The following is a 26,212-nucleotide window of genomic DNA, read 5'->3' as shown; positions in this document are numbered from 1 at the left end:
ATGTAGTGGTTAGGAACAACAATAGATATTGTAACGCTAACATGACAGGTTACGAGGATGTAATGATTAGGAACAACAACAGATATTGTAACGCTAACATGACAAGTTACGAGACTGTGGTGGTTAGGAAGCTGGCATTGTAACCGGAAAGTCCCAGATTCTATCAATAGTGACTGCCAAGTGCCTATGATCTGAACCAAAAACCACAGGTCTTTCAATTATGACCTAACAAAACCAGAATACTAAACGTACCAACATCACAAAAGAGCTGATATATCGGAAAGTGTTTATTGTATTCGTATAACATGGTGTTATAAAAATTTTCCATGATTGAAAGTACTCGCACGTCAGCAGTTAGAGATAAAACTCGAGATTAAAAGTCTTTCTGCTTTCAACTTTCTCAGATACCAGCTTCTTCAAACAATTGTTATGCATAGTTATCCTTTCCAGGGCCTCTTCTTTCAGTTGCTATATGTACCCTGTATAGTACCCCGTTTATCTGTGTCTGTTATAACTGAGGTCTGGTTTTAACCATTCATTTTCCCGTGTATTGGTGTAACGTTCCTTATGCTGCATGAAATTCTTGTTTGAATGGTTTGAGAACATTTTGAATTCTATATTTCTGCAAGCTTATTTAATTATACGGACACTTGGCTTTTTGAGGTCTCAAATATTCCATTGACATAGGTCAAGTATGTGGGGGACTGTGTATCCTTGAACTGTGTGTATCTAGGAACTGTGTACCCCGGAACTGTGTGTATTCAGGAATTGTATATCCCGAAACTGTGTATCAAGGAACTGGGTGTCCCAGAACTGTGTGTATCCCGGAACTGTGTGTCCAGGAAATTTGTGTGCCTGCATCAAGATCAGGCGTCATATAAATACTGTATACCTTTCATGTGAATTATACAAAAGTTAATACATAAAACCAATTTTGTCTTTTATTTTGTCTATGCCCTCAGATCGTCCCGTTACATTGGTGTCAGAAGTGGCATGACCAAGCCATATATTCACAAAGTTGTTGGTACACCAAGCAGTGAAATCACACACACACACACACACACACACACGCGCACGCACGCACGCACGCACGCACGCACGCACGCACGCACGCACGCACGCACGCACACACACACACACACACACACACACACACACACACACACACACACACACACACACACACACACACACACACACACACACACACACATACATACATACATATATATATATATATATATATATATATATATATATATATATATAGACATTATTTGTCGAAATTGGTACCGTATAAGTTTTACATATAAGTAAACTTAGTAACAGTACTTATCGAGAGTAACATCATGGACAAGGTGTAAAACATCTAAAGGGCATGTATGCAGAACACAAGTGAAAAAAAATTAAGATTTTATACAAAGTTACTTAACATGCATATTAGCTATGATTCTAATTCACACATTTGCAAAAGTTCACTTCAATCTAGAATAATATTCATAGATATTTGCCAGATATCCTTCACCTAACTTGTATACATGTATACGTACATGTATGTATGTATGCATGTTACATGAACATTCAAAGTATCCATCAATTCACACCAATATGTAATATTTTTTTTTGATAATACAATTCATGTTATTATGTGGCTTTAGTACAAATCTTGCAATCATTCCATATATGTGGTTTGTGTAGTCATTGCATAAGTGTTTGTCCCATTCATGATTAAATCATTTTGAAAGGCAGGATCATCAATGAAATCGGATGCATGCTGTTTTTGTTGATTGTCTTGGAATTGGGGAGGTGGGGGGAGAATGATTCGGACATTATCATCAACTTCTAACTCATATAAACAAATTAATAAAAGTAAACTTCAGTTATGAATGACTTGTGTGGCTGAGGAGGGGGGTGGTAATAAAAATAAGCTTCAGTATGAAATAAGAATTGTGTGACGGGTGGGAGTAAGGGTGTATTCGTATAGAGAACAAATAAATCGTGTCATACTATATTAATGTCAATAAAAAAGCCAATATGATTTACATCAAGACTTACGTTCTTTTCTCCACAGCTCTGAAGTTTTGTTTATGAAGGGGAAAGTCCAAATCTTTTTTCCGTTTTCGGCCCTTTCAGGCCTCTGTAGCTACGTGTAGCGGTTTGTAATCAAAGAGAGTTGGGATTGCCTTTTTCTTTCATTGCCTTCTTGAGTGTTCCATGCAAAGACCGTGCCTTGGACGACTTATTATGTAGGCCTTACAGTCCCCAATAGAGTGCTTCGACGGCCAATAATTAATCCGTTGTTTTTAATTTCCTCACCCAAACTCCGCAATTTTTTGTGTATGGGGAAATTAAACATTGCTACTCTCTGTCTATATTTAACATTGCAGTCAGGAGCCGCACATAACACCGTATTTACTCGTTGTTTACCAGACGTCACCTGCTGATTAGCGTCTTAGTTTCAATATGGCGGGTTCGTGTGAAGGGGCATAACTCCCGCAATATTTCTGCTCTGACACAGGTACACTATCTATATCCGCGCGTATCGTGGATACATGACCAAAATGAACCGAACAAACCCGCACAATCATTTTATACGATCTAAAAGAAGCAAATACATACTTAATATAGAAAACGTTATATTTCGTTTCAGTTGACCTTTAAGATTCATCCGCTGATTGTTCAGAACTGTACACCACTCATGAGTAGATAACTACCACCACAATTTGCAAATATGTCAAAGGCAAAATCATTGGAAATGTCAATGTTAAGGAATACGAAACTGATGTGATCACGTGACCCTATTGAGAGAAAGGATATCTTGGTATCAAATGCTCCTACCCATCCCCCCAAAAGGAATCAACATCCGTATAGTGACAAAAATTAACAGATGTGCGAACCGTCATTTTAATATATTTACAGAATCCGGGTTACGTTAGCTTATCTGTGTACGAAATAGGTGTATGTATCAAAATATGATGTCTTTATGATAATTATTTTCTGTATCAAAATATGATGCCTTAATGATGATTATCTACCTATCAAAATAAGATGTCTTTATGATGAGTATTTACTTATCAAAATAGGATGTTTTTTATGGTGAGGATATCTATATATCAAAATACGATGTGTGATGGAACCTAGAGTTATCTTTCTTTGCCCTTGTTATTTTCATTTTGATAATTCAGAGTTCTTTCTCCTTTGCGGAAGTCGTAATTTTTAAAGTCATGTTTACAGCGTGCGCTGCCCCATCGCATGCTACAAACGCCAGTAGACTTTCTCATGTTTCCATCCCTGTCTCCTCAAATTGTAAGTATTATTATGTAGTTACATAACATATTAGATATTCTATCTATGTGGTATTTAAGTTATGCCATGTTTATAAGCTATATTCCATGCACCCAAGCATTTATAATCTAGGTTGTACAATGTTGTAAGTCGCCATGTTTTCTCGTATTATCCATTTTATAAATCAAAACATGGTTTACTCTATTTTTGAATAACTTTATTATTTGATTAAATTTAATACATAACTCTAAAGTTAAATTTTAAATTCTAAATGTCTAGTTTGGTTTATTATCCTATTTTAGACCCGACTCGTTAATTTCTGTCAGGTTACAGTTTTCAGACTGGGTGCATATTTTTTATAATGTTGTCATGTCATATCATTGCAATTATTTTTCTTGCGTTGATTATATATGTATGCATCATGCTTGCAGGTATATATGTTTGTTATATATATATATATGCTATTTTCTTTCATGTCATAGCTATGTGTTATTTGTACTTATTTCGGTACTTTACCACACGCCTACACACACACACACACATTCCAACAGCTTACAATAAAGGACTAAGCCAACTGTTGTTGTGTACTTGGTTATGCTAGCTGTTTTCCAAACAGCATATGATGTCTATATGATGGTTATTAATAGCATCAAAATCAGATGTCTTTATGAAGATTATTTGTACGTATCAAAATATAATGTCTTGATCAAAATTATTCACTTATGAAAATAAGATGTCTTTATGATGATTATTAGCTGGAATACAAACATTTTATTTAAGAAGTTACTCAAAGATATACATATTTACAATGTGTACAAGCATTTGTCATGCCAATTGACTATATATATATATATATATATATATATATATATATATATATATATATATATATATATAATTCAATAAAAAGCAGGAAAATATGCAGTGCCAAAATATATTTAAATCACTAGCGCTTTCTGGATTTTAAATTCCATCCTCAGGTGAATACAAATATTGAATACAAAGTTGTTTATCTTTCAAACGTCTATTTTCCTGCCTTTTTATTCAATCATTTTGACTGTGTGACATCACCTCTTTCTATTTGGATATTATATATATATAACAACATTAAAACTCTTCTCAAAATATTTCAGCCGTTTTACCAGCCTTCATCAGTCGTGTTTATTAAAATGCAAAGCAACTAACGTTGAACAACGTATTATGACGTCACAATGTACATACACCTGAAAGGCAACGTCATGTATCAAAATTGCGCCAAAAACATCTGAGGAATTGCGAGCGCTACTGTAATAATCTTTTAAATCATACATGTAAGTGGACTCTAATTGGTGTAAATTAAATTCTTGCATATACATAAACATATATTTTTAAAAGAAATTTCAAAATAGATAGTACACATATACTACACCCAAAAATGTTCATTAAGATAGTTTATAGACAGCAATGTTCGGTTTTGTTGATACCAACTGGTACATATGTATTAAGCTTTTTCTTCCATAGATTTTCTCTATATTTCCGGTAAATATCGCTCTTGTACAGTTTTTCAATGCCTATTATGTTATAATCATCTATGGTGTGAAAATCGGAATAAAAATGAACAGCCAGAGGGTCATTAGTTTCCCTTCTGATGAGTGATACATTTAAGACATGTCTCTGATATATATCATTTTAAAATGAAAGCGCTTGCGTTAAAATTTGAACTTTATGTACTGTTTCTTCTATTTCTTTTAATATTTTATACCGGTCACTGTGATTTTTTAAAAACACAAGTTGGATATATATATGAAAATATACAGGGGATGCTTACTCCTCCTAGACACCTGACCCCATCTCTGGTGTGTCCAGGGGTCCGTTTTTTGCCGTGTTATCTTTTTCGTATTACTTGTAGGAGTTATGAGATTGATCGCTGTTCGTTATCTTCACCTTATATATAACACATCAAAGAAAATTTTACCCAATGATAGGTATTATGGGCAAACTAGATCATTAGAACGACCATATCATTTGCAAAATGTCTTTAAATGAGAGAGTTGAAATACATCGACTTGTTTGTTAGTAGCCTGCCTCGATTGAAAAAAACACTGATCATACACAGAACTAACTCTCGAGTATCGAATCAGTTGAGAGATATAAACAGTAAACACCACATCAAAATAATAGAAATCACGTACAACATATTTGTCATAGTTTAATAATCGATTACTTTTACTAGTAAATGGAATACAACTCAATCATTCTACACAAAGTGCTACTGTTTAGAAACTGTTTACTTCTCAATAAAACACTATATTGTAAAAATCGTGATAATTACATTCATATTTATGAACCGTCCGTTCCTTGTCTCTCTTGATAATAGATATCTGACGTAAGATACGTATATCCAGGACATGATTTAGTTATTTTATGTTAACGCTTAGGTCTTATCAGCATTGCTGCCCCTTTTAACGCTACGTGTTTATTTTCAAATGTATACCAGGTCATGTATTTGGTACCATCCACAGCAGACCAGATGTACTTCCCGTTCAGATTGGAGTTGTGACAGCGTTTGTACCACCAGGCTCCGTGATGTTGTATTGCACAGTTTGTATCACTATTCTTGTCATTATCCTGATCACATGTGGTGAATTTCCGTTCATTGTGGTAACTCAAACTGTCTCCTACAACAGAGCATTGATAACTGTTACAAACATCAACTGTCTCCTACAACAGAGCATTGATAACTGTTACAAACATCAACTGTCTAATACAACAGAGTATTGATAACTGTTATAAAGAGCAACTGTCTCCTACAACAGAGCATGATAACTGTTATAAAGATCAACTGTCTCCCAGAACAGATTATTGATAACTGTTATAAACATCAGTTGCCTCTTACAGCACAGTATTCATAATTATTATAAGCATCAACTGTCTCCTACAGCAGAGTATTGATAACTGTTGTAAACATCAACTGTCTCCTACACCAGGGTATTGATCATTATCATAAAACAGCAAATGTCTCCTACAACAGAGTATTGATAAATGTTATAAACGTTAACTGTTTCCTACAACGGAGCATTGATAACTGTTATAAACATCAACTGTCTCCTACAATAGAGTATTGATAAATGTTATAAACACCAACTGTCTCCTACAACAAAGGATTGATAACTGTTATAAACAAAAACTGTTTTCTACAACAGAGTATGATAACTGTTATAAACATCAACTGTCTCCTACAACAGAGTATGATGACTGTTATAAACATCAACTGTCTCCTATAACAGAGTATTGATAACTGTTATAAACATCAACTGTCTCCTACAACAGAGTATTGATAACTGTTATCAACATCAACTGTCTCCTACAACAGAGTATTGATAGTTGTTATTTACATCAACTGTGTACTACAACAGAGTATTTATAACTTATAGACATCAACTTTCTACTACAAGAGATTTTTGATAACTGTTATAGGCATCAATCTTCTATTACAGAGTATTGATAACTATTATAAACATCACCTGTCTACCATAACAGGGTATTGGTAACTTTTATAAACATCAACTGTCTCCTACAACGTAGGGGCTGTAAGTTGCATTTCTTGTCACTTCCGGTGAAGCGTTTTCGGTGACAAACAAATCCAATACAGTGTTATAAGTATGAAATGTGGCCAACTATACGTCCGAAAAGCCAATGCTTATTTCGTAAATGAGAGAATGCTGTGTACAACAACCATTTGTTATGCCCCTGTATAACAAGTAGCCATACATTGTTAATGAAGTGATGCATGGGTTGATGGGGAACAAGTCGTATACAGTAACCAGTTAACTGCAAGTATACGTTCATCTTCCACTTCATGAATGATTATTCGATAATTACGCAACTCATTTATACTCTTAATTCAACTTACTTCAACCACTTGGCCTATTATTGTTAATAATTAGACATGCAAATGTATAATGTAATTAATTAAGTTGATTTTGTGATGTGGCTAAATTGAGGGGGTGTCTCGGGGATGTTATGGTTATACTATGACCTATTACTACACCGTCTTTTTATTATTGTAGTTATTAAAGCAATATGGATATATAAGTATTATTAAGACTACTTGATTATCTAGGCTTTGTTAAGGTTGTGTGTTCGGCAAGAAATTACAGAGGTGGGTTCTTGTCTAAAGATATAAGGAGGCAAACGTCGAAGAGAGTAATTTCAGTGGTTCCTCCTTCCAATAATATGGTAGAGAAGTTAAAGAATGTGTATCTTCTGTATAATTAACACCTGTTTACAGCCCGATAGAAAAAAGTTGTTCAACATCAGAAAAGTCTTGTATCAATAATTGTTGAGATCCCTATTATTTTCGTTGTAATATTATTACGCATGCGTGTGGTATATACGATACTAGTTGTTAAAGTGATAGAACATTTTTACTAACAGTTATAAAGGAATCATTGGTAGTGATCTACCGAATAATAGGAGGACATGTAAATGTCTTACTTGACTGAGGAGTTGTTAACATATTGGTGTATTTTTTTAATGAATTGAATACATTTAGGGATTTGCCTGCACGAGTCAGAGTTTGAAGTGCATCTCTCAGTGGTCCATTTCTGTTCTCACCAACGTGTGATGTGAATTACTAGTCACCAGAAACTCGAGATGCTGTTCCCGATATAGTTGAAATGAAGAGTCCTTTCTCTGAAGCACATAAAGCGGTACACGGTTTAAAGAATGTTTCCTTGGTAAGCATTCCTCATGTTTGCCTCTTTATCACGGATTCTCTTTTTACAGGCTTCACTGTACGTTATATATAAACTTTTTGTTACATTTAGAATACAGGTAGAGTCCAGCGATCCTTACTATCATCAGATACAGGATCAGCTTCTGTGTAATGTAGCGTCTCGATGGTTTGGACTACAGCCGACTACATGCAAAATTATCCGGATTATCAAGGACTATTTGTGGACAAAGCACATTGCAAAGTGATCAAATTCTATTGCTGCAACTTGGTGAACTGGACAACAGCTGACTGCAAAACTATCCGGGGTCATTAAGGACTTTAAATGGGCACATAAAATTAGCAGAATTTTACTTTTAATATTTTCATTCCTGAATGAATTCAAAATCAACATGTATTGATAAAATATGCTTAGTAAAACAATAACAATCAGTGGTGCGAATACTATTGTTACCCTCCATCCAACCCTGTTACTACCTCCCAAAATACCTTTATTTTTTTTAGATTACTGTATTTTTTAGAGTACCCACCTTTTTTGTGGACAGGCAGGTTGTGTTTTGTAGATAACAGATTTGTTGATTCTCATTTAATTTTATGTTATGCTTTGTTGGGGGTCAGATTGCAGAATACTTATCCAGATATACTCTTTATTTGCCAATGTTTTCCTAGTCTTTTCTGGCCCCATAAAATATTGCTATATTAGTTGGGGGTCAGTTTGCATAATACCTATCCAAAGGTACTCTTTGTTTGCTTTTTCTGACCCCCATTATTATGTCATGTTTTTCATTCGTCATTTTATGATTAAATGACATTTTTCAATCCAACGCTGTGTTACTGGTTCTACCTGTCTTGCCAAAAAACAAGCTTAGTTGACTTGGCTAGGTATTCCTATACTATTGGAATATAAGGATTTTTAAACCAAAATGTTTAAATATAATAGTGCCACTGGTATGCCTCCGTACTGCAGAACAAGGTTGGTGCGGATTTAGCAATTATGACATTGAGTCATTTCTAATAGTTAATGAGAACACAGAAATATGATTTTAACAGTAGTCTTTTCAGGAGTACTGAAAGGCTAAGGGGGTTTAAGGTCCCTGGGGTAATACCAAAATTCGGGCTAAATCCACCGAAAGCTTCATTCCTTCTACCATTAAATACGAAAAATGGAACAGAATAGGAACCTACATTTCTGCGAGGTTATACATGAAAAGGTGAAGATAGTGAACATTGATCAATCTCATAATCTTAGAAAACTTCTTTTACTTCTAGCCATCGCCATCGTCGAGGCCAATATTTTGTATGATTAATGGACATTGAACGCTCTACCGATATTGCGAAATTCGCAACGTCAGAATTAGGGACCAGGGTAGGGTTAAATTGGTCATGCATGAAAACGTGAAGATAACGAACAGTGATCAATCTCATAGCTCTTTTAGGGAAAACAAAATAGAGCCCTGGGCAAGCACGGAGCTCTGCATATACCTGAGGTGGGATCAGGTGCCTAGGAGGGGCAAGCATCCCCTGTCGACAGGTCACACCCGCAGTGAGACCTGTATCTTTAACAGATAAATGCAGTAATCCGTAGTCAAAATCAGTGTGTAACAAACGGCCTAACAATCTGTATGAAATACGTCAGACCGCATTTAACCTAATGATAGGTTGCATTGACGAATTCAATCGTTATAACGACCACATCATTTGGAAAAATGCCTTATGTATCAACAATGCAATAAAAATCTTCTTTACTTCATCAAGCCTTGGAAATCAAAGAGACAAAAATTTAAGACTCGTCTTCTTTAAAAAAAAATGAATGCATCAATGTGTTGTATTTAAACATGTTCGTTTAGAATTCAAATAGAAAATATCGTTTGTTTGTAATGTGATAAAACTTACTTTCTTATATACATGAATTGTAAATAACAAAAAGTTGTTAACTTGTTTTTACGTCCCGTTGATAATGTTTCACTCATATTGAGACACTACCAGCTGTAGGTAAAACTCACACAAATTTACACCTATGATTAAAACTCAGGGCCATATCAGCGATTGATTGATTGGTTGTTTTTACATACTTGGTTGGTTGTTTTTACATACTTGGTTGGTTGTTTTTATAGAATTTTTCGCTCATATTGAGACGTCACCAGCTGTAGGTAAAGTACCACAGATTCAGACCTATGCTTAGCGCTCATGGCAGTAGCAGTGGGTTTTTTTTTTCTATCGTGCCGACGCCTGCCGCAACAGATGACATTCAGTTTTTAAGGCCATATCGAAAAGACTCGTGATTCTCACTTCTAAATGACGAATGTTTGGTGAAGGAGCAATGACTTACTATCTTAACGTCTTGGGTTTGACGCGGTCATGACACGAGCAGTGTTCCAACTGATAACATCCCGGTTACGATGCGAACGCTCTACCACTGGGTTACCGCGACCGGTGGCCATAGCATTGAGGGTTCTTCAACGTGACATCACCTGTCATGACACAAAACCTCCGTTTTAAGGTCATATGCGATGGATCCGGGATTCTCACTCCTCAATACCGAGCTTTTGGTGAAAGAACAATCACTATCAATCGTTACGTTTTAGGTTTTAGGTTTTAGGTTTGACTCGACCATGGCACGAGCAGAAGTCGAACTCGAACTCACGACCTCCCGGCACGGAACACCATCGAGCTACCGCAATCGATGAACAGCGATTAATCATATGATCAATCGTGTCTATTGGTTATACCAGTATATGTATCATCTAGTACAAAGTATAAAAATTGTATACACGTATTAAGTATGAAAACACAAAGCAATACAGTGATTACTAAAGATCAAACAATGTGCATGTTCATTGACCGATATGGTACATGGGCCGCTTGTATTTTTTGCATGTTTTATGTAAGTTTATTCTGTATGATATTTTGTGTGTAATCCGAATGTGTTTCGTTCTGTCATGAGTTAGAATATATGTAAAACATTTATACCCGCCGTTCCTGAATACCCATATACTGTAAGCCGGTATTTACTGCTCTCGTCTCCAACTTGAAATTCGGAGTACAGGGCGTACGCTTTCTCGTCAGCAAAACTCAACAGCTCCACTCGTAGTTCTTGTTCCGTTATTGTTAAATAGTGAATTGCATTGTTCCCTGTTTATTAAGAAATAAAAAACGAATATCGGTGCATGGAAACAAATAATATGGATGTTCAGTTTGCTATAGAGACATGTAAAATATACTTTTTACAGAAATGAAATCTAGTTAGTTTTTTCTTCTAAACTTTTAGGGCATCTTGGATTCCGAGTTTACAAAAAGTACCCACTACAATGTACATGATCAGGTATTGAACATTCTTTAATAACATTAATATAAGCAAGTGTCATTTGAAAATATTTATTAATGTTAAGCATTTTTTGAGTGGATACTACGAAACAATGTTACTTTCCAAAAAGTAAAATATATAAGAAATGCATTGGAATTCTACCAGCAAGAAGCAGAAAGGCAAGAAGATATTTTTCGAATTCATAACTACTGATATCATTAGGTTTTAATACGCTTTTTGTCTATCTGAGTCAAAAGTTCAAGGGGGCTTTTATGATCACCTGTCCCCCGTCTGCCTGTAAGCTCTACCTAATTTTGAATCCTCCTCAAGAACCACTGGGTAAATTCCAGCAGATATATAATGAAGAATCATTGGGCAAAGGTGATTCAAAATCATTAATTGGAGATAAGAGTCTATCCTTTCCATAGGCGGTAATTAAAAAAATTTGAAAATATGTAAAATGGGCCAAAATATGGAATCAAAATTTTGTACTGGTATATATATTCATAGGTAAAACTTTGAATATACATGTTTTATATTAACATATTATGATTAATCATATTGCATCCTTATTCCACGGTCAACTTGGTTCAAATTGTGGTTCCAGTATGTTAATTCGGGCAACAATGGGGAATAGAGGTTTTACATATACATGGGAATATATACTTTAAATTCTTTGAAATAGAGAATATAACGAAAATTGATAAATCTCTTCAGTCCCTATACAAAATTTATAATATACCAAACACGGACCCTGTATACATTACATTATGACCCCTGGGTCGAGGCCTCTGCTGGTGGATTGTTAGTCCCCGAGGGTCTCTACAGCCCAGTAGCTAAGTGCTTCGTTACTAGCTTGAAAATACGGATGTATATTTAATTGCTGTTATAATATTTAGAAATTTATTTCAAAATTAAGGATTATCTCCTTCATGCATAGCTCTTATCCTTAAACGGATTTGACTCCACTTTTTTTGGCACACTGTTTTTGCCTATAATAGCTCTAAAGCTTCATTGTTATTTCGGATTTCAAACATTTCGGTTGAGCATCACTGAAGAGACATAATTTGTCGAAATGCGCATCTGGTGCATCAACATTGGTACCGTATAACTTGTTACACTAGAGGTGGGATCATGTGCCTAGGAGGAGTAAGCATCCCCGTTTTTCTGTCATACCCGCCATGAACTCCTTATCAAAGGAATCCGTAGAAAACGTAGAATGTAGAGACATACTCAACATTTGGTATGAAACACGTCAGGCAGTACTCGACCTAATGGCAGGTTGTATATGTAAATTAAATTGTTATCACAACCATAGACTTTGTGAAATGCGGACTTACAATGAGATTGTTTATACGGCGTACACGAAACGTGGAATGTAAAAACATCCTCCTTTCCTGGTCCCCGCGATATCCCACTTTCATTGGGTCATTTAACTCATGAGAACTTACTTACTTTTCCAGTATAGAGATGCATATTTCTTGATATTATGAGAATACTTAGATTTACTTATTGACCATGTTAACATGGTCCGCAACATTGACACAATGATATATTAATGTCAAGCCGTTTCTATCTCAATCGTTCAACATGTAACATTAACATGAAAAATAATCCTACCAAGCCAGTAGTTTTTGGATGGGTCTCCGAATCCTTTCTTGTAATCTGCCCATGTTTTATAAAAATCTGTAGAACCATCCTGTCGTTTTTGGATAGCCTGTAAAATATGTAACCTACAGATTTGAACTTGATTCACAAACCCAAATATATGGCCCTTGAAATATGTAAAACTAAAAGTAAATGTTTATAAGGAGGATTGTGATCACAAATATGTATAAGAATCCGGGGTTTAAAACATGTTAGATTTCATAAATAGGAATAAAGCAAAGTTTTATTTACAAGATTGTATTTGCAATTTTATATAGAACAAGATTGTACGATAGTACGAAACGTACGATGTGAATATTTTTATTAAAACGTTATTTTGCCATATTGGGACCCATCTTCTAATGTTCATTTATTGGAAATAAAAAGATTCTCAACAAGTTACCATTTCCCCTGTTGCTTGGTCAGCAATCGAAATAATCTTGTTCAAATATCTTATTATGTTTAACTGTGCAAACAACAAAATTTGAAAATAATACATTTGACTGTACAAGTCAATTTAATTTTAACACATATTGACAATTTTTTGCCTAAAAAGATTATAAAGGTTCTATTCTAGAACAATACTTCTAGAGTTCAACTGCGGTGACGTAATATAATGTTTGTTTTCAATTGTATAATTTCAAAAACCTAAAACTTTCTAGGATTTTGTTTCAATCTTTGTACAAACAGACTGTGAATTGTGTGGTATTGCGCAATTTGATAGAATTACACTAGATATTCCATTGTTTGGGACTGGACTTCATGACAAATTTACGACAGCGTTTCAAACAGGCTTATTCTCGTGTGTGAATTCAACATCATTGAATGTGGTAAATCAACATCGGACATTGCTTTATGCTAGTATAAATTCTTTGATCAATATGTTTTACTGCATATCTTTGTATATGTATTGTAAAATCGTTGAATTGAGTGTAATTATTTTTGTTGGACTTAAACAGGGGATTCTGACCGATAACAATGCTATGTTTAACTGTAGAATTCAGCACTATTTGAATACACCGTGTTTAATGTACAATTCGAAGATGTCTGTTATAAATCCGTACGTTTTAATGCAAACAATTTTCTCATCTAAGTACACTTTTCCCCAAAGTTATTTCCGGAAGGACCTTCGTTTGGAACGTTAATTACTGTAAAAGTGTTAATTTACGCTGGGGGTACGCGTTTTTCCACGTCCAACATTACTAGTAGGGGGATACGCGGTAACTGAATATAATATATATCATGAAAGGGGAAGATAACGAACAGTGATCAATCTCATAAATCCTACAAGCAATACAAATTACATAGTTGGGCAAACACGGCCCCCTGGACACACCAGAGGGGGGGTCAGGTACCTAGGAGGAGTAAGCATCCCCTGTTGACCGGTCCTACCTGCCCCGATCCCTATATTTATTTATATCAAATATTTATAACTATACGCGTGGGGGACATTTACACGCTTATTATGTGACTATGTAATTTACATAAATTTCCCGCACGCATAAATAACCATTTTTTCAGAATCCGTTTTTAAAAACAAACTTAACACTTATCTTTTTAAATTTGCATTTAATCTGTAATTGAATATGTATGTATACAGTTATTTTGACAAAAAACAAATGCAGTTTTGCGTTCCCACAGTTACTATGTTAATCTATACTCTTTTCTATGTGTTTATTGTACTTTCTTTTCGTTTATATTGTTTTACATTTAAAGTTCTTAAGGGTAGTTATCTTGATAAGATAAGAGCTATATAAATGCATAATAATAATAATGATAATGATAATTTAAATTTTCAGTTTTTTTAATATTGCCAATGACATAAGTTGACCACTTTACTATAGTGTCTATTACCGTCACACATGTGTATGTGACCTCTCTGACTTGCATTTATAATTGATATGAATCAAAAATTCGATTCAGGGCATTTTTACTATTCTTAGAATTATCCAATCTTTATATTTTTTTCCAACATCAATTACTCAATATATCATTTTACAAAACGAGGATCCTGAGCATGAAATTGCTGACGCACAACTCAGATCCTTAATATGTCTCCTAAAGATTACACATTCCATAGAAATTATTGGGTTTTTTTCTGATTTCTATGTACTCACCGTCCAGCCCCCTCCATCTGTAGTCATGTCACAGTACACTTTCTTTTCCTGATCATTAACATCTATGGAATACACCCCATCTTTTCCTTCCACGCCTGGGTCACTTTCTAAAATCTCCATACAGCTCTTATGCCGCTCTGGAAGAAAGACATGATCGCATATAGATTGTTACCCATGATATACAGTTGTAGCACTGGTCAATCACATGCAGGTTCTTGTAGAATATCAGAATATAAAGGTTTTGCAAGGTTTGCTGGGCAACTAAAGACGAATTTATCAGGCAGATTTCAAACGCAAGTGACAACCCAGAGAAGATGTTAACATCAAATCGCCTGGAAAATCTTCACAGGGAAACATAAATTATACGAAAGAAAGAGTATCTCTATCTAACTTATCTCAAACCTTTCAAAAGAAACAAGGCAGCAAAGAAACATGACTACAAATAAGATCAACCATCTCCACAACCATTCCCTATTCAATTCATCCATTATTTCCACTGATATATATATATATATATATATATATATATATATAAATATATATATATATATATATATATATATATATATATATATATATATAAAGACTACGACGCTTTTGGTTATTTCAACCTGAGATTTTCGACGCAACCCGTGTCTTTATCACGAGACATATATCAAATAAACAAATATCACGCGAAAATGACAAATGTTAATAATCTATATTGTTAACAAGGATGATGCACTTATGTACTAAATTGAGAATTGAGAAGAATGGTTTCGTTGTAGGCATGTCTACAGGCGATCGTGTAGAGACAAACTCTCAACATATTTGTCATGGGAATTCCAATAGACTGTTGGAAAACCTAACGAAGATATTGTCTATGGGGAATTCCATCATCTTTCAATATCAACTCAAAGTATTTGTGCGCAGAATCATAGTGGTGTTTGTCGAATGATTGATCACTAGAGATGAGTATTTCCTTTTTCCACTTTTGTTGACAAAGTACATTTATATAATGTCAATAAGTCTAATCTTTAATTGATAGTCAGCAATGATCATGTAACATGTTGAAAAAAAAATACATTTTAATCTATATAAGAAAAATTAACTAATTTCACATATACTAATCGTTCTTCAGGGTGTTTTGGTATCGACGTTTGATTTACTCCACTGCTGGCATATGTTGTGGTACAATACATTTGAAGTTTCTCCTACACGGCAGTTAATATGTTCGTGAGGAGCAAAGATAAAGGCTTAGTAGAACGTTTACTGGATTTAGCAATGTATACATGTTTGTAAGCGATGTTAAGTTTAAGAATCCAATTTACATGTAGGTACAGTGACTCACATTCACAACTCAACTGAATGACAAACGGGATGACTTCCGCTTCTCCATCGTCAACTTCCCATATTTATGTAACCATATTCCATTATAACCTGCATATGGTGTTTATATATCTCAACTGATTCGATATGCAAGAGCTTCTTCTGCGTATAGTCAGTTTTTAAATCGAGGTAAGCTACTGACAAACAAGTTGATGGTATAGCGGTTTCAACAGTCTCGATTGAAGTCAGCATTTTGCAGATTCTATGGTCGTTATAACGATCTAGTTCGTCTGTACAAACTCGCATTGGGTCAAATGCTGTCTGACATGTTTCATACCGACTGTTAAGCCGTTCTTGGCACACTGATTTTGACTGCGGATAACCTGATTGCCTGGTGAGGATATAGGGCTCACGGCGGGTGTGACCGGTCAACAGTGGATGCTTACTCCTCCTAGGCACCTGATCCCACCTCTGGCGTGTCCAGGGGTCCTTGTTTGCCCAACTATCTATTTTGCATTGCTTGCAGGAGTTATGAGATCGATCACTATTCATTATTTTTGCCTTGCATGCATTCGTCCCTTTGACTGGAATATCAAATGAAAGGTGAAGATAACGAACAGTGATCAATCTCATATCAAATGTCCTTAAAAGTGAAGCATGATTTTGAAGCATTTCAAATTTTGAAAGTGAAATTGGAATATAAGTAGAATGATCAAATGTGGAATTACAGCCAAGTTCGTTTTATGAGTACGGAATTACAGAAACAATGTTAATATGTTGTTACGAGAAAGTGGCACGTCTCTGGAGATCGCAATAATGCTAGCACGCATAACTAAAACACATACCTTCATACGTGTTTCCGATAAAGCCACCTGGACACTGACATGAAAACGTTGTTGAATTGGATGTACAATTTCCGCCATGTTTACAGGGAGAAGAAGCACATTGATCAATAACTGCAAGAAAAGAAATAGAACAATACTTATGATTCAAAATATATACCTTGAGTAAAATAAGCTGCATATTTGTGTCTTTCCTTTATTTCCCTCTGATAATTTCCCCATTTATTGCTCTTTTGCCCTATTATATATGATTATTCTTCATATAGAAGATGTGAAAAAGTGAAAGTACTCCATAAAAGATTATTCTTTCTTTGGAAAGTACTCTATCAAGAGACATTTTACTTTCATACACCAAACACATGAATTAAACTTCGAGTGACGTACATCAATTCAAGCTACAAGTTCCTGAGAATTGATTGAACCACCTGATATACACTATTTAGAGCAGTGAAAAGGTGGAGATAACGAACAGTGACCAATCGGTAAAGAAAAGAAATAAATCAGTACTTATGATTCCAGTTATACACCTTGAGTAAAATAAGTTGCATTTTTGTATATTTCCTTTATTTCCCTCTCATGGTCCCCGTCCTCTAATGCTGGTTACATTTGCCGGGTGCTCTATATTTTCATTGTATATGAATCATTTTTCGTAAGGAAGAGGCTAAGAAAATTAAAGTACTTCATAAAAGAATATTGTTTTATTTGGAGAGGTCTCTTTTAAGGGACATTTTACTTCCATACATCAATTGCATAATGAGACTTTGAATTACATACATCCAATTAAAGATTAAGATAACGAACAGTGATCAATCGCTTAACCCCTGTAAGCAATACAAAATAGAGAGTTGGCTAAAATCGGACCCCCTGGATATACCACAGGTGCGATCGGGTGACTAGGAGGAGTAAGCATCCCCTGTCAAGCGATCACATCCACCGCGAACCTTGGTCGTGTTAAACCTAACATGGAAAGAAGGGCATTTTCTGTTCCTTTATTAAAATTATGAAACAAGAAATAAACAAGAAAAAATCCCCGGATATCACACCGTCTCTTAATTGTTATGAAATGCTATTAACCCTCTCTCTACCGTATCGGTCAATATGACCGATAGCGCGTAAAAACAGGGCTACGCAAAAGGAGTGTCTATAAATCTTTGAAACTACGGAAGTAATATATATGTTTTATATATCATATTTTTGGAAATTTTCTATATTTGTTAACTATGTAAAAATCAGTTGAGTAAATAAAGCCATTAAATTAAAAAAAGGATTTAAAATGAAAGATGACTTCGTCTAAATATGACGCAACGCTTTGTCGCAAGGCCATTCCCCACCTCGCTATGATTTTTTTTTATTTTCCCTATGAATGCAATATTTGTTATATTTTTGAAAAGCTTATATTTCCTGCTTTCAGTACATATGAAAATTATTTTTAATGCCTGGTAAAGTTATAAGAAAATATCAATTTTCTGCACATGTACGTTTTCTTACGATTTTAATTCTCAATGTTTAAACAGATCGGCGTTTTACCTATATTGATATGTGGAAATAGGAAAAAGTAAATACAGCCTGTAAAAGTAGAGGGAAGTTTCGTTTTGATGGACCCTTATTCGTATTATAATTTTTGGTAGTTTTTATATTACGATAAAATGAAATTGGGACATGCTGCGCGGTTTTCTTAAAAATTAGCGACAAATCGACGTCGCTAAAAGCAATCGACGCGCGTTGCACAATAAAGTGATGAAAACTATTTGTATCGTCATCTATTAGTAAATTCAGTACCTTTTGATACAATAAAACAACATACATACATGTATGAAATAATCAGGTATTCTCTGCTTTTTAAGCATAAAACCAACATTGATACACATGTATTACAGTTACACAACCTACATGTAACTTCATAAAACACCTATTGAGAATGTTACATCGGCAGAATGAATTTTAAAAATAGATAAATAAAGTACTTCAAATTCAGATGCAAGGTGAAGATAACGAACAGTGATCAATCTCATAACTCCTACAAGCAAATCAAAATAGATATTTGGGCAAACGTTATATTTGTTCGGAATAGTAATAATCTTTTTTCTCTGCCAAACAAAGAAAACAAAAAAGAAGTTCGCCTATATACTTTTATTTTTCCGTGATCCAGATCGCGGGCCCCGCGGGGTTTTCTGGAAGTATGCACGGGGAACACACGTGGTTCCGTTTCAACGAAAACAACACAGCTTCACCGTGACTGTCACAGCGAACGCTTGTATTTTACATTTTTGAAACGACCTGATGTCAGAAGATGTCCTGGATCTCCTGTTGCAGGATGACCCAAACGATCGTGCATTCAGTATAAATATGTACATGTAAGTTGATGTAGCCACATAGGCCGACGAAAAAGAAAAAAAATGCGGTTTTGTCATGTTATGAACAATTCACAATTAATTAACCGCGATTTGATGCAATAATTTGTCGTTTCATGAAAGAAAATATTAATATTTTATGATATCTAAACCAAGTGAACATCACCCTGTCCTGCGACATTAATCAGTTTACCCCCCCCCCCCCCACCATTTCCCAGATTTGTCTCCTTACCTGACGCGCGAGTGTAAGAAGGGGGTGGATCTAGTGTATAATGGAATGGGGTGGTTTTAATCAGACTGGGCATTCATGACCGCTGGTGAGAAGGCTATTTTCCAAGTTTTTTTCCATCCTTATAAAAAAATTTATCTTTCTATGAAAAGAAAACACAATCTGTTAGAAAAACACACTTTGCATTATTGTAATGATGAAATTTATTATCATAATTTGAATTATTTTCTTTATACTGTAACAGAAATAAAAACAAAATGTGTGTTTGGGCCAAAGTGAGGGGGGGGGGGGAGGGGTGTTAACATCAATCAAAGTCTGAATATGACAGGCTAATGAAAAATCATATTTATTTCTCTTTTATCCAAAATTTAATGCGTGTATTTTATATACACTTAGTAGCTTATGGCCATGAATTACATGTGACCCATACATGCTGGTACTTGTATGGTATGAACTGATGGGCATGTGTCTCCTTTTCGCCGGCCTCCTCCGTGGCCAAGTGGTTAGAGCATCGCACTCAAAATCAGACGGCCTCTCACCTCTGTCGGCGCGGGTTCGAATCCCGCTCGCACAGGTAAGTGAGAAAGTTTCCCAGTTTACTTTCAAATGGTCGGTAGTCTCTCCCCAGGTATCTGGGTTATCTCTTCCATCAATACAAAAAAACTGGGTGCCACCAGATAACTGAAAAATTGTTGAGTGTAGATAACTGAAAAATTGTTGAGTGTGGCAGAAAACATCAATCAATCAATCCCCTTCTTGCCTAGATTTTCTCTAATTTCGACTAAATCCACACCCCATCAGAGTACCATGCAAGGGGATTTAGACACTGGGTACCATGAAGAACCAATTCAATTCTACTTTTATATCTGGGGTCATTCACTTTCCCTCAGAGTTTCAGTATTTTCACTGGACCCTGTAGGTTTTAACCTGAATTTCTTCAGTATTTGCCCTCATGTATATGCTAGGCATAATGCAGACGCCTACACGATACTTATTTTTTTTTATTACCCACTTTGCTACTCTCGCAATGTATAATACAATATTCGATTCATTTCTAACACATGTATGCAATCCCTTACCTTATATTTAAATAAATTTGAGTAAATAAATTTAAGTGCGAAGCTGTTCCATGCTACCGTGAAACTTATATTTTGCTTTTTAAACATAAACCAACAATTCTTAATTGTAATTTCTTTTCTTCTTTAAAAAGGGTCTTGACATCCCAATATTTAGTGGGAAGTTCCCAGGTATCATCCGCTATCGATAGTCTACTGACAAATCCAGACATGCATCAGAAGGATGCTGATGTGGAGGACACAGGGACACCTGATCCAAGAACTGTGGCATTTCATTGGGGGTGACAACCTGGGATTTAGTTGGTATGACTCTTTGAGGTTGAATATAGGGTTAAATCAGTATAAATTTGGTTAACATTCAAATAAATTCAGATAATACATTTACAAATAGAATCCTGGCGTTATGGTATACTGATATGCGTGTACCATTTAACTGGGGTTTTATTTTTGTTTTGTTTTTTAGGGGGGGGGTGCTGCATTACTAGGGATGCATACATACAGAAAGAGACAAAGCACGGAAAATCATTATTCTGTTTCTAATTATAAGGTATGACACGTTTTCTAAATGCTGACAAATAAGGTATGGTGGTCAATACTGATTCTATTTGTAATTTTCTTTCAGATATGGGACCCTATTATTCGGAGAATTGTAGATTTTATTAAACTGTTTTCGACAGAAGATTTGGTTTTCTCCATCTGTGTTGCCACCAACAATTATACTGAGATGGTCATATCTAGGGGGAAGGATTGTCATATACTTCACAAGGAAGTTTGCAGCCCCTCACTGAAGAGTAACTGTACAGGTATTACTAGTTTTAAAAGCCGATATTGTGGCAGTGATCTCCAGTTTAAAAAGAATAATAAAATGCATAGTAAAAAGATTACATTTACCAAAATTAATCTGGCTGTGCATATAACACATTTTTAATTGTGTACTACAATTACCTCTGATAAAATTTCATAAGTAATTAAATGCATACTTTTCAGAGGACCTTGATTATCGAAAACATTTACAGAGCCAATTGTTTATTCAAAGGCTTTGACAATACATTAGTATTTAAGACTAAGTATTAAGAAATACTTATTTTCCCAGATTTTTGTGCATTATCTCATACATGCCTGCTGTGAAGTTCCAGTCGATACATATATTGGTCAACGCATGCCCCTGTCGGAACAACTCATTATCAAGAATTATGTCTAGAAATAGGTCTCAGGAGGTTGAATATAAGAACATTTTTGTGAAATATGATGCAAGTACATTTAAATCTAGTGATTGAAAGTAAGTACTTGAACATTCGTATATTTTGAACTTGGGGAGGAAAAATGGTTAGTGCTTTTTGATCGCATTTCATAAGGTGTTGTTGCTTAGCAACCAAATATAATTGAATTAAAAAAATCAATTATTTCAGATTAACAATAATTCAAAGAACTTTCTTTTAATGTTGGAATACTTATTCTATTTAATGGAACATAATGGCAAAACGTCATATTATTAGAAAATGATGGACAAGTATATAAAGTATGAAGTTTCCATTTGATGACCTTTGTCCTTAATTCTCTTCATCATATTTTTTGTTAAAACCTTTTAAAATGATTAAAATCTATTCAAAGATTATATTTTTAAAACAATGTGACATTTACTAATCATCATGGAATGTACTTACGTTTAAATTGTGTCGAATGGATGCAGAAAGGCAAATTATAGTCACAATTGTACTATGAGTGTTGTTACTTAGCAACCAAAAATGTTTGTTTGTCAATAAAATTGATTAGTTTGATTGTGACGTTTTTGTAGTATTTTCAAAGGCACATTAGCTCATACATTTAGAATTTCCTATTGTTGACTCTAATCTAGTGAGAGGGGTCCTAATATATATATATATATATATATATATATATATATATATATATATATATATATATCAGAGAGAAAAGATTGTAAAAATGTGCACTTATATGACCTTTGACCCCGTATACCACTTTGAGGTCATGGGATACCTTGACAAATTTTATAAGAAATTGTTCCCTGTTCAATTCCTAACAAAATTATATGTCATATGCCTACCCCAAATCGTGATACCCGCAGCTTTAAATAGATTTAAAAATACTGTCATTTAGTCTTTAAAAACCTCTAAAATGTGCCGGTAGAGAAAGGGTTAAGCGATTTAATAAATGTTCTTGCATTAAAAAAAATACCACATTTCATGTCCGTTGCCCAATGTCCGTTTGGTGCGCAAACAAACATCCGTGAACCATATTGAATGTAATTTTGGTAACAGTCAAGTTTCATGAATCTTTGAATTCCAATCCCATCCCATCTGCCGACGCTGCTCAGATTCACTCCCCTCTGGAATGGAATGCCGCAATCTGGTAACAATGAAAATACTGTAATATGTGTGTTTTGAGTGGGTCTATATTTCATGGTTAACAATTGTATTCCGTTGTTGTCTTTTAAAAATTTCACTCTAATTCATGGATATTGGCATTCAGAGTCGCAAGTGCTCACAATCGAAAATAACTAGAAAAAACCACACGATTAAACCGTAAACATAATTTATTACCTGATAAAACACATTCAAACTTGCCCATTGGTAAAGGTTTGCATTTTTCATTGATGGAACAGTTGGATACTGAACAAGAAGGTACGATACCCTGCAACAAGAACGGAATAATTGTAAAGATTCAACAAACTTCTACTTTCCATAAAAACAGACATCAATATGTGAAAACCATAGAATGCATTCTTGATTAAATGCTCAAATGTAACAACAGATACTAGTGCATATTTCCATAACGTGCGCATTGACTTCTATTTGCTAATTTGAAGAACAATAGGGAACATTTAGTAGATTAAATATTTACAAGTCCTCCTTTCAACCTATAACAGTAGTGTGGATATTTCTCTATAACTGTACTGTAGATATATGTGTATAACTGCAGTGTAGGTATCTGATTATAACTGTTTATAACTGTAATGTAGATATATGTTTATAAATGTAGCGTAGATATCTGTCTATAAATGTAGTGTAGATATCTATGTATAAATGTAGCGTAGATATTGGTCTATAACTGTAGTGTAGATATCTGTCTATAACCGTAGTTTGTATATCTGTCTATAACTGTAGTGTGGATATATGTCTATAACTGTAGTGTAAATATCGGTATATAACTGTAGTGTATATATCTGTCTATAACGGTAGTGTAGATATCTGTCTATAACTGTAGTGTAGATATCTGTCTATAACTGTAGTGTAGATATCTGTATATAACTGTAGTGTTGATATATGTCTATAACTGTAGTGTATATATTTGTCTATAACTATAGTGTGGATATTTGTCTATAGCTGTAGTTTGGATATTTGTATATAAGTATAGTGTGAATATCTTTCAATAAATATAGCGTTAATATCTGTCTATAAATAAAGCTTTGATATCTGTCTATAAATGATATCTATATATAACTGTAGTGCATATATATGTCTATAGCTGTAATATAGATATCTGTCTATAACTGTAGTGTGGATATCTATGTAAAGCTGTTGTGTGGATATATATGTATAATTGTAGTGTAGATATCTGTGTATAACTGTAGTGTAGATATCTGTCTATAACTGTAGTGTAGATATATGTCTATAACTGTAGTCTAGGTATCTGTCTATAACTGTAGTGTGGATATCTATGTATAAATGTAGTGTAGATATCTGTATATAACTGTAGTATGGAAATCTGTATATAACTGTAGTGTAGAGATCTGTCTATAACTGTAGTGTGTTTATCTATTTATAAATGTAGTGTAGATATCTGTGTATAACTGTAGTGTAGATATCTGTCTATAACTGTAGTGTAGATATCTGTCTATAACTGTAGTGTAGATATCTGTCTATAACTGTGGTGTAGATATCTGTTTATAACTGTAGTGTAGATATCTGTCTATAACTGTAGTGTAGATATCTGTCTATAACTGTAGTGTAGATATATGTCTATAACTGTAGTGTAGATATCTGTCTATAACTGTAGTGTAGATATCTGTCTATAACTGTGGTGTAGATATCTGTTTATAACTGTAGTGTAGATATCTGTCTATAACTGTAGTGTAGATATATGTCTATAACTGTAGTGTAGATATCTGTCTATAACTGTAGTGTGGATATCTATGTATAAATGTAGTGTCAATATCTGTATATAACTGTAGTATGGATATCTGTCTATAACTGTAGTGTAGATATATGTCTATAACTGTAGTGTAGATATCTGTCTATAACTGTAGTGTGGATATCTATGTATAAATGTAGTGTCAATATCTGTATATAACTGTAGTATGGATATCTGTCTATAACTGTAGTGTAGATATATGTCTATAACTCTAGTGTAGATATCTGTCTATAACTGTAGTGTGGAAATCTATGTATAAATGTAGTGTCAATATCTGTATATAACTGTAGTATGGATATCTGTCTATAACTGTAGTATGGATATCTGTCTATAACTGTAGTGTAGATATATGTCTATAACTGTAGTGTAGATATCTGTCTATAACTGTAGTGTGGATATCTGTCTATAACTGTAGTGTGTTTATCTATTTATAAATGTAGTGTAGATATCTGTGTATAACTGTAGTGTGGATATCTGTTTATAACTGTAGTGTGGTTATCTGTGTATAACTTTAATGTGGATATAATTGTACGCGGGTACGTTAAGGCAGGTTATGAAAATCTTTGCTGGGATAAAATCCGCGGAATAGCATGACGTCATAATTGCAATAAGTATATCACTAAGTATGCATCAAATCCCGATTAAGATCCAAAGAAATATGGAATGTTATGCTTCTGTTGTGTAATTTGTGTCTGATCAATATGAAAGTAAACTGATGACTCATAACTATACATCGAGTGACGTTGACACATGTGAAGAATTTATTAAAGTTTGCAGTGTAAATATCAACAAAATGTGGAGTATATGAAATATATGACATAGGATATATGGGATGTATATGTGAAACGCTGAGAATTTATTGATATTATGAAAGTATGTTGATTCCATTCATTGACAACTTTGTTTAACGTGGAAAACATTCTATTTAGCATGTCGATCCGATTTTCCTCTGTCACTCACTGAAATCAAACTGCAAAAGTAGCACACTACTTCGCATACCTTTAGATACTTTTTATACACCATGTCATAAACTAATGTACACGTTAATTACTGTTAAGAAAACTTTTAAAGAAAACTGAATAGCATCAGTGCAAAATATAAAACATAGGCTAGATGGTTTCGTGCTTAAATGTTTAATAATTATTTCTTATTGAAAGTGGTAGGATTCTATCAGTAATTCTGATAAA

The sequence above is a fragment of the Ostrea edulis genome, chromosome 7 (assembly GCF_947568905.1).
Source record: "Ostrea edulis chromosome 7, xbOstEdul1.1, whole genome shotgun sequence".
NCBI lineage: Eukaryota > Metazoa > Mollusca > Bivalvia > Ostreida > Ostreidae > Ostrea > Ostrea edulis.
The sequence above is the reverse complement of the archived record's forward strand: the minus strand, read 5'-3'. Positions refer to the sequence as shown.